This window comes from Oculina patagonica, chromosome 6, assembly GCF_052425735.1.
Source record: "Oculina patagonica isolate OP01 chromosome 6, crgOcupat, whole genome shotgun sequence".
NCBI classification, from domain to species: domain Eukaryota; kingdom Metazoa; phylum Cnidaria; class Anthozoa; order Scleractinia; family Oculinidae; genus Oculina; species Oculina patagonica.
The window spans coordinates 27,363,603-27,376,903 of record NC_135763.1 but is presented as its reverse complement, the minus strand read 5'-3'; the positions used below and the strand labels follow the sequence as shown (position 1 = coordinate 27,376,903).

The 13,301-nt window shown below is 37.7% G+C and overlaps 1 pseudogene across 1 annotated transcript; it reads right to left on the bottom strand.

The window, feature by feature from the left end:
* Window positions 1-414: 414 nt before the first annotated feature.
* LOC144657975 (1-phosphatidylinositol 4,5-bisphosphate phosphodiesterase eta-2-like) lies at window positions 415-12,473 on the bottom strand (annotated as a pseudogene). Its single transcript, XR_013571632.1, has 22 exons — window positions 12,452-12,473; window positions 12,320-12,401; window positions 11,869-11,935; window positions 11,433-11,526; window positions 10,846-10,963; window positions 10,317-10,402; window positions 9,813-9,933; window positions 9,347-9,432; window positions 8,960-9,039; window positions 8,537-8,644; window positions 7,885-8,067; window positions 7,281-7,373; window positions 6,068-6,112; window positions 5,850-5,949; window positions 5,109-5,288; window positions 4,548-4,655; window positions 3,044-3,114; window positions 2,503-2,562; window positions 2,071-2,156; window positions 1,223-1,369; window positions 542-567; window positions 415-429 (listed from the first exon to the last, which is right to left on the bottom strand). The product of XR_013571632.1 is annotated as a 1-phosphatidylinositol 4,5-bisphosphate phosphodiesterase eta-2-like (transcript).
* Window positions 12,474-13,301: the final 828 nt, after the last annotated feature.

Genomic DNA, 13,301 nt, shown 5'->3' with positions numbered 1-13,301 from the left:
CCTACCTTAATATAAGATCTGGTGCAAAGCCTTTAACGAGAAATGAGTTACAGTATTGTGCAAAAGTAATGCAAACGAATTTCGACGAATTTCCTGGCTTTTCGGAGCTTTTCGAAGAAATTTCGCGCGACGCGATATTTCTTCGAAATTTCAGCGAATTATCGTGACACCTATTGTTTGGAACGGCGCGAAATGTCGAAGTGATAGTTCGCTCACCTCGACAAATCGTTGCGATCTTTCGCGCGATAGTTCGCTCACCTCGACAATTCGCTGCGATCTTTCGCGCGATACTTCGCTCACCTCGACAATTCGCTTCGATCTTTCGCGCGACATTTCGCTCAACTCGACAATTCGCTGCGACCTTTCGCGCGATACTTCGCTCACCTCGACAATGCGCTGCGAACATTTTTGCTTTTACGGCAAAGTTCGCTGTAAGAAAAATACACAATCTTACGTTCTTCACAGCTAGCTTGAGAACATGGGCAATTTTTTTTTTGTAAATTCATGTTACAATCTATACCAAAGGTTAAAACAAACTCACCTGGCTAGTTTCCAGCAGGAACTTAACTGTCAAAGCCATTCCAACAATAATTAAGTAAGCAATTAAGTAAGCAAGCAAGTAAGCAGGCAGGCGGCAGGCAGGCAGGCAGGCAGGCAGGCAGGCAGGCAGGCAGGCAGGCAGGCAGGCAGGCAGGCAGGCAGGCAGGCAGGCAGGCAGGCAGGTAGGTACATGTAGGTAGGTAGGTAGGTAGGTAGGTAGGTAGGTAGGTAGGTAGGTAGGTAGGTAGGTAGGTAGGTAGGTAGGTAGGTAGGTAGGTAGGTAAGTAGGTAAGTAGGTAGGTAGGTAGGTAGGTAGGTAGGTAGGTAGGTAGGTAGGTAGGTAGGTAGGTAGGTAGGTAGGTAGGTAGGTAGGTAGGTAGGTAGGTAGGTAGGTAGGTAGGTGGGTGGGTGGGTGGGTAAGTAAGTAAGTAAGTAAGTAAGTAAGTAAGTAAGTAAGTAAAGTATATTAGTTATTAAGTATAAGTGAGCACACAGCTAAATGTACGAGTAAAGTAAACAAATTTGTTAGTACGTTATTAAATATGCGTGTGAATTAAAGAATGAATGAATGATTATAGTTGTCTCAACGTAGTAAATGTGACAGTATAAAAGTATAAAGGAACAAACAAACAAACAAACAAAAAAGAAACAAGTATAATAGTTTTACTTTAACTGGTCTTACCTGGCATGAGGCTTGAGAATGGAAAAGTGACTTGACCAATGAAGTCTCTGCTAATAGGATCCTCGTCCCACACAACAAATCGAAAATTGGCCAGATCCGCAAAAGTAAGAATAAAGGTAATTGACTCGTCCCAAACTGGATTGAAGCCTGAAAATAATTACAAAAAAACAATTCATGTTTTCAATTTTCGTACTAGTAGCGTTTTCGTTGCTTGCACCAGAAGGTAAGGGTAAAAATTGTATTGTCAATATTAATTGCATACGTTAATTCATCAACCTGTCAACTCGAGATCTTCCATCTACACCTTTTGAGACTGAATGTAAAAATGGAATTCTACAAGTTAAAATGACCGGCTAGAAAAGGGTTTAAGAATGCTTGTTGATGAACAAACATTAGCCAACATTGATGAAATGTCTTCCAATTTCACCTTTCTTATTTCTAGCCTGCATCAATGTATATTATTGAAAAATTGCGAGGGTATAATTGGAGAATACCCTGGCCGAGGTCCTGACCATCGCCCAGAATGCCGCGACACATCCGGGACTTCTGAAGCCCTTTTCGCGCGAATATTCAAAAGTATTATAAACAAAGATCAAGGACAGAATCTTCTTCCAGAGCGGCCCATTGAAAGCTTGGCTAACAAAAGATTTATGCCAAAGCTTTGTTTATGTCACGACTTGAAAACAATTCTTACGATATCATCTTTATTAAGCTTAAATTTTGGTCGGAAAAAGAAATCTTCAGTGGCGCACGCCAAGTGAATTGCTTATGTGTGTGTGTGTGTAAGGCCAGACGCTTTTTTTTTTTGTTTTTTCTGAGAAGATAAAAAACGGCTTTTTTTCAGTTACCGTTGTCCATGATTGTTTTCGTGCGCCGTTTACCAGTTATCAGCTGGGATCCCTATCACTTCTATTTCCACGTACGGATCGATGATCTGTAACAATTATAAAGCTACATATAAATCAGGTAGTTTTAGGTAATTTAAAAATAGATCCAGCAGACATAATTGACAAAATTATATCTAAAGATACTTTAATGGACTTTCGACTTGTGCAATGGCAGCGTTTTACTTGACCGATCAAAATCTATAAAGGGTAGTTATAGATCAGAGTTAACGTGGCAACATTCGCCAATTGCAAAACGAACTTGCCATGCCAATTACAAACTCAAAATATGTCTGAGACTTAAGACCTTGCTTAGGGAGATCAACAAAGTCCGTCAGATGGTTTTGGACGTGAAACAAATTAGATGTGGTCTAACAGTACGGACGTTATACTTACCTCACCACGATCACCTAATATGCTGTCTTTTGGTTTGGGTAACTGCTGACCACTGATTAACTAAGTCAAAGGAGCGAAAACAAAACTAAATAAAATGCAGACAGAGAAACGAATATAATTAATGCAGAGGTGATTTTGTGCAAAGTAAAATTTTCTTTGTAAATGGTTTAAACCCAGCGGTACCAGTTGCTCGTAAAGTTAAACGTTTGGGCGAGAGTGGTTCTGGAAAGAACTGTTGCTGGCGACTGATGCTTCGACAACTTGAGCAATAGGCATCTTCAAAGTCAAGTCAAAACATTGCAAGTGTCAGGTGAAACATTTTTGTTGCTAAGTTGTGAATTGCTACGTACGCTAACGAACGTGATTCCATTTCATAAAGAATTCCATTCAAATTAATTTGATTTCTTCTCTACTGAATTTATGAAGGCGTGAGATAAAGCATATTACTTCACCTTATACGCCATGTTGATATTATTAAATTACATTGAAACCGTACGTGGATGTATGTACGTTGGTTAAGAGCCATTCAGTTACATCTCACCTTTATCCTGCAAAGCTTTCTATTGACCCCGGTGATTTCTTGTCTTGTCATTGGATCAAACTTTGGCTCAGCTGAAATTAAATAGGGTTCACATCATATACACTTTTTTATTAATAGAATATCAAGCGCGTACATGGTAAATGTGAGGCCGAATCTATTTAAAGTGAGCACTTGTTATCCTGAGGCACATGATATAATTATGTTAATTTGTGAAATGGACTCACTTCACTTATATAAGTGCACTTTGCTCATCTCCAAACTGAGGTAACCCACAAGCCTAGCAGTGGGCAGCTGTTTCGTCCTCTTTTGGACGAAACAAGTAGTCTTATACTACTGGTGCGGTAGTCTCTAGACATCCACCTTGCGTACCATAAGCGATGAACCACTAAGGTTTGAGAAATAAGATCTTTTTCCCATTATCCACCATGCCTTACGCAGTGCTGACTACTCCCAACATGGACGAAACAGTTGCCCACTGATAGGCTTGTGGGTTACCTCAGTCTGGGGATGAGCAAATATAAAGTGCACATATCTGAGAGAAGTGAGTCCATTTCGCTAGTAAACATAATTGTACAAATCTATGAAATTTGTTCGTATTTAAGAAACAACGTCTCGTAAATAGAACTACTAAAAAGCCCCATTTACACGCGCTAAAAAATCGGCACCGCACGGCAAAGTTTGGCACCGTGACCAAACCATTTCGGCACTGCACTACTCATTTACACGACCAAAACAAGTAGGTTTTCTCCTGCTAGGCACGGTTTCAATTTTTATACCGGCACCCCTACTTTCCATCAGTTTTCTTCCCGATAAATAACAGAAAAATGTTTTGCTGTAATGGTTCATCGCGCTTTCAGTGGAAAGCGCGAATTTTGTCGGCCTGGAACGAGTTGTCGACAATTCAACATATTAATTAGTGTTCAATGGCAAAACAAATCGACATCTGAAGGAAGCTGACGAGATCAGAAGAAGAGGAAAGAAAAATAAATGGCTCTTTGCAATGATGGTGGACGTTTTTTTTGAGAGCGGGAGCTTTTTCTTATTTTCGTGCTCGGAGACATTCTCATCGCCCACAACTTCTCTTTTTTACACTCTTTACGCCGACCACATGACCAAAATAAACGAGGGCTCCTGGGACGAAAATGCCGCAGTGGCCGCCGTTTTCGTGCCAACTATGCATGCACGCGTCACGCTTGTTTTCGGCACGGTGCCTCGATTTACCCGTGTCGAGACTACCTCCTGGAGGTAGTCTCGGCACCCCTAAAAAAATGGGCACTTATGCCACATCACAGTGGGACCAATGCGTTTACACGTCGATAATTGAGAGTGCCGTGCCCAAAATTGTCAGCACGGTGCCAAAAATTTACCGTGCCGTGCCGAGTTTTTTTGCGCGTGTAAATCGGGTTTAAGAATATATATTTTCAACGCTCTTTTAGAATAATTAGCATGCAATGTTAACGCTGCCTTTTCTACAAGTGTCTCAAAATAAAAACTCCTAGAATACCTTCGCACATGACATCTGGCTTTAAAACATAACCACAGTTTCCATTGGACTTGAATTTTCCCCGGTATATTTGCATCATCCTTCCATCCGTTTGATAATTTAGTGCAACTATAAGAAGAAAAGAAAAGGCTGCGATAAGCGGTTCATCATCTGCAATCGTCTGATAATTATGAAAAGGTAATTGTGGTTAAACGTATAAAAGAAGAAGAAGAACTTGACGTTGAGGAATCATTCGTTATTTGCAATACTTGAAATTATTTTCAAATGTCTTAAGTTTTGGTAATCAATCGTCTATCGTGCACCAAGGGGAAGATGCGAGATTTGTTTATTATCGACAACTGAATTCACGAGCGTGTGAGATTTATTTTCAAATATTAAGACGCTATGTAGTGGGTCAAGCATACAAAAAATGTTTTAATTTCCAAACTTTGAAAGAAAACAGCTAATAATCAGTGTCAAGCCTAACAATAATTTTTCCTTTATTATTGCTGCGTTTTTAGGGTGATTTTATATCCTAATTCATAATTATAAACGCATTTAATGGGATAAAAATGTCTTTACCAAGCTGACAACCACAATTCCAGAACGCTTGTGGATTCGGATTGCTCGAGTCAATTCTGTATCCTGATGGGTATATTCGGCAGAGCTTGTATCTTGTGTATCGCACGAATTGTTCGCCTTTGGTGTCAGCATATCTGTATGCTTTAGACTCAGGCACGGAGATTACTTCCCAGAATGTTTCTGTAAAAAAAAAAACCAAACAAAAAAAAAAAAACATTATCATTTTACCTGCACTGCATAATGCAAATTACTCTAAAAGGGGCTGTGTCAAGGCTGAGTTAGGTTTATTTTTATTAAGTTTTACCAAATATTCGCTATAAAACGTAATGTTTGCAAAGAAATTACTTCTTTGGATCTAAATGACAGAACCATAGCTTTCTTGCAACCAAATGTGTCTCCCGGCCGTTATAATTTAAAAATATAAGGAAACGAGATTAACGTTTAAAACTGTTCAGCCCAACAATATTTCAAAACCCATATCGCAATCCGTTTCAATCACTCTTGGCCATCCGTACCTTGTATGGCCATCCGTACCGTATTTTGTATTTTGATATTAATTCAACGAATTTGATGGTCACAGTTCTTGTGCCTAAATTAAACTAAAATCCGTGACACAGTCCCTTCTCATCGTCATCCTTTCAATGTTTGCCAGAACTTGTCAATTAACCACATTCAAGTCATTTAAATTTAACTGAATTGTTCAATTTAACCTTCAATGACCTTTTAATTTTCTTCACATACCATTTTCATTGAGATCCAGTCCTTTAAAGGTAGTCGATCTCGTATAAGCAACAAGATCGGATAGGTGTCTGCTTAGCTTGATAGTTCTTCTAAAATCATCCTAATGTGAGGCCAAAAAAACTATTAGGCACTCATTGTTTCTACTACACTATAAAAATTGTATTAGTTAATTGCGATAACAATAAAAGGGCAAAGAAAAGATCCAGAGCATTACTCACCTCATCCTTAGAAGGTTGTCTCTTTTTACTTCGTCTTTTCATTTTCTGGAAAAAAAGGGAAATTTTAAAAGCCTAGCTGAGCAATGTAGAGTAAACTCAACCGCAAGCTCGTGTGACATGCACAACCCCAAGCGGATCCCAAGCGCGGATTGACCAATGTAAAACAAGTGAAAACACGTTAACGCGAATACAACTACAAAGAATCATTAGCTCGCACGTGCACCTGTGTGGGTTCCCAAATTTGTTTGCGTTTGTTTGAACAGATCAATTAATCTTTGAAAAGGACATCAGCAGAGCCTGTATAGTTTCGATTTTTTGCAATTGCTTTATACATGAGCATGTACTTTGGTGGTCTTGCGTAACGCATATGAACCAGGCCTCTTATATGGGAAGAACGTCACCCAATTTCTGCAACCATTGTGTTAACGATACCTTAATTTCTTTTGTGACACGATATCTATTTAAAAACATTAGGTCTTGATGTAGCCGGAAGAGAGGTCAAAACGGATCAAAAATATTGATTTACCACGTATTATCAGCCGCGCATCGTTTTGACTGAAAGGGTCTGATGGGACAACACCCGATGTCGCTTTTGCAATTGTGGAATAAAAGCCCGGGGGTACCATCAAAGTGGACTTAACGGGGCGGCTCTGCCCGAAAGGGGTAACTTTTCAGGCTCTATGTATATACAGCATCATAGAAGGGTAGGGAATTCACGTCTTGAGGTATAAAAAGGGTAGGGATCTCGAACAGACTACCGATTGCCACCGAACAGTCGATTCATTTAGTACATAAGGGGTTATTCTAGTGAAAAATTTAAAAAAGAGTGATGTAGTATCCTTCTATAGGTAAGTGAAAGGAGGGTAAAATTGGCATTATTTTACGAAGGATGGCTTCCCGATCGAATTGGAATTGGGAAATGCTGGTTTTTGTGGAGGGAGGAAAAGAGGAGTACCCGGAGAAAAACCCCCAGAGCAAGGACGAGAACCACAACAAACTCAACCCACATATGACGCCAGATCCGGGAATCGGACCGGGGCCACATTGGTTGGAGACGAGCGCCCTCACAACTGCGCAATCCCTGCTCCACCGGTACCATTTTTTTTTGAAGGTATACGGAAAAGGTATAGGAATACCTTTGCTGTCAAAAAATGGTTTTAACTAACACTCTTGTTTTCATTTGTTTGACGAGTATTTCTAACAAAAATCATACCTTATCCTTCTCGCTGAAGCTTTGAGCTTTTCTTATCTCTGCTGTTTCAGGATGCTGGTGAGTGATATATTTTGCGGAGAGTGATCGTTGCAGCTAAGAAGTATAAATGAACATAAATTATTGCTTAGTAATGCGTCGTTGCCTCACTCTTTCTCTTCCAACCCCGGAGTTTGCGAAGTGGATATCTTTATGGCTACTTTAACTCCCACTGAACAATAACAATCATGCTTTGAAATATCGCAGAATATCACCGGATGCTTAGCAAAAAAGACCGTGGGCCGGTGAATTGGCTAAAACTGGGCGACATTCCGATTTAGCAGGACAATAATGCTATAACTCAACAAATTGAAAACAAAAAGTACTCGGACGGAAAACAAAGTACAAATTTTGCAGGATTTCTATTATGTATAGATGACGGATGATAAGGACGTCCTGGCCTTGTAAGATCATCGTGGCAATTTGTAAGGGGATGAGGATCATCTTTCGTGGATTTTTATTTTTTGTTTAACGAAGTAAAGCTGTCATCCTTAACACCATCACCATCGCCACTACCACAAATACCAATGACAAAAAAAAAAATGAAATTAAGTCATTAATTACCCACCCTTGGGACACTCTTTTGAGCTTCTTTTGAATCTGGTTCTTCCAGGGCCACCGACGTCACAATTGCCGAACTAAGGTCGCCACGTGCGTCGCTTTCTTCGTCGTCTTTGTTTAAACGGAGTCGGTGTAACGAAGCCAATGTGCGACGCCATTTGCGCTCCTTTGCTTTCTGCTCTAAAGTGTTCTGTTTAAGAAATAATAATACCAGCGACAACAACAACTTCTATGATTACTCTCTTTTTGCCTTTTTGTACAATTTTGATATTTTTTTCATTAAAAATAAAATTAGAGTAGTGGCTGCCTGAAATAAATATAGGGGCTAGTGAAGGCAGGCAGCCAGTTGATATGAGCATAAAATGGATTAAAATTAAATAAAAAACATTTTGAAGAAGAGAGGAATAAAATGGGGCACTTCTTTCTGAAATTCATACCACTCGTAAAATTGCTCCCAGGCGGGTGTAATTCACAATGGCCACCCTGGGGTAGAATATCAGGATGAATGTGGAGAGTTGTCAATAAACTTCCCATTATAATTTTAAGTGTTGATATTGGTTATTTAAAGTTGGCACACAGCAGTGACACAGTTTAAAGATAAGAGTTGATCAACATATAATGGTTTTTATGATAAGATTATGTTATCTTTATGTTCTCACCTCAATATTTTTGCACTTAAAGTATTCTTCCATCTCGTCAGCTGAATCTTCCTCTGTAACCTCGCCTTCGTCTAAGTCTTCCTCAAACGCTGCTGGTAATTTTTTGGCCTTGAAGTTGTTTTTGGTAATTAGAAATTATTTTAGTAGGGAGAAATTATAACGAAGCTCCTTTATAATCTTAAAATAATGCCTTGCTCTTTGAGCTGCTGAATAATCAAACTGTGAACTATACAGACTTCGGTAATATTTGCTTACAAGGGTATACTCCACCTTTATGATACCTTATCTACGTTCTGAGAATAATCTATAAGATTAAGCCTGGATAAATCGAGTCCATAAGTACAAGAAAAACTACGAAAATATTACGAGAACACGTGTAAGTTTCCAAAAATAGATGAAAGGATAACGCCAGAGGATTCTTACCTTAATTAAAATTTTACCCATCAAACTCTGTGGTGTGGGCAAATCTGTTCCATCAAAACTTGTCTCGTATATCAGTTTATGTGGAAAACGTTAAGGACCTATCTTATGCATTAATTAACATGATCAGGAATAGTAAGGGTGCGGTGGGGAGATATGGGGGGGGGGGGGGGACCTCACCTTATCCCTGTAAGAGGTCATCCCTGTGAGATAGTTTGCAAACAGTGTTTTCCAAAGTTTTTCAGGGATTATAGCCTTAAAACTCTTCTACTCACACTCGCATTCCCTCGCATTAACATAATTTTGGATCAGCCCCTGGACAATAAAGTGATAATATATAAAGGTAACACCATCACATGGAAATGATAGCAAAGAAGTAATAAAGGATATCTTTAAAAATGTCCCGCATAAGCCTTGCCATAACTTTTTGCTGGCTTACACTACAATGATTCTCAAGGGAAAGAATAACTGGATATCTATAGGGAAGAAAACAGTCTATGCTATGTTAAAGATGCAAATAATTAATTAACAGAAGGATCGCTTAGTATAGAGTTTTAGCCACTCTAAGCTCCCCTTCCCCGACTGACTTAGTTTCCCATTATTGACGATGGTCAAAAAAAGTCCCTACTTTAATTATTTCCCTCTTGAAAATTATACTTCGAACACAACAAGTAGTTAAACCTCTTTGGAGTTTATTTTTTCTTTATGCCTAAATGTTCTTTGCTTCTATCAGTTTGCCCGTGGGGAGCATAAATGTTATACCTTTTATCAGACAGAACTGTGTATTGTTGTTGTTGTTGTTGTTGTTGTTGTTGTTGATACTTGTAACGATAAACAAAAAAGCTTATGTATTTACTTGTTGTTAAGGAAGGCAAAGTCGTTGATATTGAGAATGATGTAACGAAATTTGACTTTTGATGTCATCGTGTAGCCATGATAAACTACAGGTTCACCGTCTTTTCCATCCCAGCAATCAACTGCAAGAATTTAAGAAAAAATAATTTTAATGTTCGACTTGAAAATTACCGCATTAACATTCTAAAATCAATGCTTGTATTTGCGAATGTTTTGGGTAACAAGCATAAAAAACGCCAAACGGTCACGATAATGGGTTTCGGATATGGTTGCCTAAAAGAAGAGCAATGATAGATGAAAGCGATGGAGGCGATGGTTGAGATAGGTCTTTATTGAGGGGTATTAAGGGCCGATTCTCATTTTGAAATCAGAAAAAGTACTTATTTACTAGCACTTCAATAGATGTCATTATTACTGGTTGCCAGCAAGGATATGTCATGGTATTGCTAAAAACGTTACTGTCTCAAAGATGAACATAATAAAACATAAAAGTCCATAAGCTTACTTTCAATACACCGGCAACCCGACTGCAGGACTCTTACGTACATGTCCATACTTGAATTTGAGGTCAGCTGATCTCCAAGTAGGTAGCTGCGTTATTAAAAGATCAGTATTTTTATTTAAATATTTTTCGTAACTAATCATAAAAAAATATTGAAAAATTACATAACATGAAAGATAAATTAGATTACTTTACGTAAGTGTGTTATACTGATCAAGCAAGCCTTCGGTTAATCAGGTGTGAGTAATTTGAAAAGCGTATGCCTGATGGATGTATTACACCAAAGGTGCTCTAGATATTGCGCGCTTATACAATGGCATTTGATGACCGTTTGCGTGCTATGATCGGTACAATAGCCAATATGCAGTTTCTGACCACTGATTTCGTGCGAAACATCTTCAATTTTTATTCCTGAAGATTTGTTACAATCTTTATAATTATAAAGGAGCTGGTATATCGTTACAAACTTCCTCTTGACATCCAGAAAGTTACAATAAACAGTGGTTGAAAAACGTGTAAGATTAAAACCCACGTGTTATGCGAGGAAGCGACAAAGTAGTGAGACAAAGGCCGTGTCATATCTTGGTTTACTTTTGAGTGCCCTGGGTTGAAAATATCACCCTCTGAACCAAGTAAGTAACTGGTAAAACCTATAATGGGAATGGCAGTGTAATTATGCAATTAAATTTTAAGTAAGTTATTTCGCGAACTTGTACACGCACTCACAGTTCACGACATCGATTATTGTTCAGAACAAATTGAAACTATGGTCAGAAGTCTAAACAAACCAACAAACAAGTAAACAAAAAAACAAACAAACAAAAAAACAAAAAAAGCAGAAACAAAAAACTACCGCCATTTAAAAGTCAAATTATGTCTTTTCTTCGTAGGAAATGTGAGGCTTAAGAGGAAGGTAGTCGTTAAGGTTGCGTTATACCAACAAACTTGGGAAAAGTTTTGATAAAAAAGGGACACCGATGATGGGAAGGCAGATAAACATGCGTTCACAAATTCCAAGTGCCTCAAGAGATAAACCGTCGTGACCTAATGTATATAAAAAAATTAAATGTTAATTACTCTTACAGAACTAAAGATTAACAAAAATAAATTGCTGGCTACCGTTAATTCCAAGGATGCCGAGACTTCGGTTTTTCTGTACGGGTTCATATGTCTGAATGATTTGGGCACAGTGCTCGTCTGTTACATCAGTCATCTAAAACCAAGGAGCGTGATCCAAAGAAAGAGATAGAAAGTAGAAATTATGCCTCAGTAATCGCTGGTTGGCATATAAATTATTTTTCTTTTTTACTGCCACTTACATGAATAAATGCTAGGCGGACTATCAGACCATACCACCCGCGTAGCATTAAGAAGCTTCAATGCCAGCATTTTTTATAGTTAAAGTTGACAACAATTTACTCTCCAATCTGAATTTCATTATATTAAAAGAAAAGGCTCAGGTACGAAAATCGTGATACTGATACCGGGAAGTGGTTGTGGCAAAAAGAGGTATCATAAAGGTGGGCAGAGTGTAATTCGGTAAAATTTATAATACCTTTTGCTCTGTTTCTAAAAATAGTTTGAGTTCGGTGACTGTCATGTGCTCTTTACTATTGCCATATCTGTGAAGAGCGATAAAAAGAAATACAATCAGTGCAGATGGGTTGACAGTGTCATGTACAAAGATTCTTTTTGTCTGATGTGATTCCATACATACGAACCCGCACGTCACCTTGGACAAAAACAACGTGTGGAAACATTTAGTTAATTACTTTAATTTATCAGCATTCTTATGAAATACCAGGAATACTTTCGCTTCCTTGTTGATAAAATACAATAAATATGTAGTAATATAGCATGATAAATTTTGCATTAACTGAAAAACTCGGAAAAAAATTCCGAAACTTAAATTTCTTAATAGGAAACAAGAAAAAATAATAATATTGACGCTTATAATACATAAGTTAAAATTCTTCGATTACTAATCAGTATAAATTCAATCTTACTTCAGTAGTAGAAGGTAAATCTCCCTCCTCGTCGATATGCTTTTGTAAAAATTGACAAACTCGTTTCGGCAGTATCGGCAGCCTGCAGTTATTTAGAGACAAGTAGCAGATAAGGAACACTTAAAATAAAACACTTAAAATATATATTTTCCATGCTTATAAACATGTAATGTTTTGCCTTTTTCGAAAAATAAAATTTTATCCTTGCCGTCCAGCAAAGTTTTCTTCTCCAATGAGTTTCAAGCTGTCGAGGAAGAAAATAAACAAAGCTTAAAGGTTTCCCTTAATTTTCTGTTTGGTATTTTGACGTTGAGTTCGTGCATCAAAGAAAAGACCTCATCGACACTGAGAAGTCCATCTCCACTTTTGTCAGCTAAAAGAAACACTTCCTTTAACCATCTGAATAGGTGTCAAGGACAAATGTACACAACTAATAAAACTAGTTATAACAACAGCAACAACAACAACAACAACAACAACAAATAATAATAATATTTCTAATATATTTCATGACGAGTCGTAGACTGATTAAACAGAAATAGCTGTTTGTTTCATAAAATATCACAAAAAGCACAAAAGATCACCAAACAATTATTTTATTTTTTACAGCAGCTAAATTAACTGTCACAAATACGTGCTATATACATGCTACGATTTCGTTTACTCACTTAGTAAAATGAAACATAATTATTTTTGTTTCTTGTTCGATATATATATATAAAAAAAAATATTTCCATGAAGACAAATGAGGGAAATTAAAAAAAAGTTATCAACTATGTCATATTGTCATATACGGTATACTCTAAACGATTTAGCTTATTTTGGGAATGATACAGAACTTAAAAGGATACTGATCCCTTGAGGTTTGACGACGAAGTGGTTCATCCTCAGCTGAAAGGTAATTTAATGAAAATTTCATTTATTTAAAATAGTGTAAACTGTTACAGAAAATTCCGGTTTTAAGCCTTGGGCTTATACAACT